We start from the raw sequence: 1,192 nt of genomic DNA on the forward strand, positions 1-1,192 counted from the left end.
GATTTTGGTCTAAATGGTATGATATATTTTGTGTCTTATGTGTATTGAGAAAGATGGTATAGATTATGCATGAATTAAGCTTGAATTGGTTGCTTAAAATGTCTTGTTATGCTATGTTTTGGTGCCAATTGGGTTGATGTAGGTGTGCACAAATTTGGGTGGCAAATTGGCTTGGTAAATAGACTATTTTTGTCTATACAAGCAGAGACACGGGCATGTGTCTCAGCCGTGTGTGATACACGGTCATGTACACGATCGTGTGTCCCTTGGTGTTGAAATTAAAATCAAGTCAATATGGTCCACACAGCCTCGCACAAGGGCATGTGACATGGCTGTGTGTCATAAGTCAATATACCCTACAGGTTTGACACGGCCTAGCACACGGGCGTGTATGGCCATCTTTAGGGCACACGGGCTACCCAAACAGACGTGTGTGTTCGCCGTGTGACCCAATTCAAAGAGTTAGATGGGGTTAGACACGGGCTGAGACATGACCATGTGATCCCATTTCGAATGTCCACACGGCCTATGACATGGGCGTGTCTGTTGGCCGTGTGAGAGACACGAATGGGCCACACGGGCATGTGTCCCCTATTTTTAAGAAAATTTTCTAAGTGTTCAAAAAGTTTCTAAAGTTATCGGTTTAGTCCCAAACCACTCCCTATGCATGTTTTGAGCCTCGTAAGCTCATATTAGGGACAATATGATTGGTTGTGATTGAATTGTATTTGCATTGGTTAAATTGTTTATAAAATGTATGATAAGTTCGGTAATACTCTATAGCCCTATCCTGGCATTGAATACGGGTGAGAGGTGTTACAAATAGAGCTCAGATTTAGCCAAATTTTGCTTCTAATGTTTATGCCATGGATTCAATAGAGGTAAAAGGTGAGCACTCTAAGTCTTATCAAAAATCTATATCGATAGGTCTTGTTGATGGGGTCAATCATCCGTAATGAAAATTTTAAGTTGTAACTGTGAAGGTCTCGAAAACCACTAGGAAGTTCTTGCACAACAAGACATTGTACTATAATTCAAGCTAAGTTGAAACACTAGTTTAGAGAGACAAGATGAAAAATGCTCATATCAAACTAAAATTTGAATTTTTTTTGGTGGACTGACTTGGAAGGGGAGGATTGGTGGTTCTATAGGACTACAAGGAGGATGTTCAAATTGACAAATTTCCCAAAAT

This window comes from Gossypium hirsutum, chromosome A13, assembly GCF_007990345.1.
Source record: "Gossypium hirsutum isolate 1008001.06 chromosome A13, Gossypium_hirsutum_v2.1, whole genome shotgun sequence".
NCBI classification, from domain to species: domain Eukaryota; kingdom Viridiplantae; phylum Streptophyta; class Magnoliopsida; order Malvales; family Malvaceae; genus Gossypium; species Gossypium hirsutum.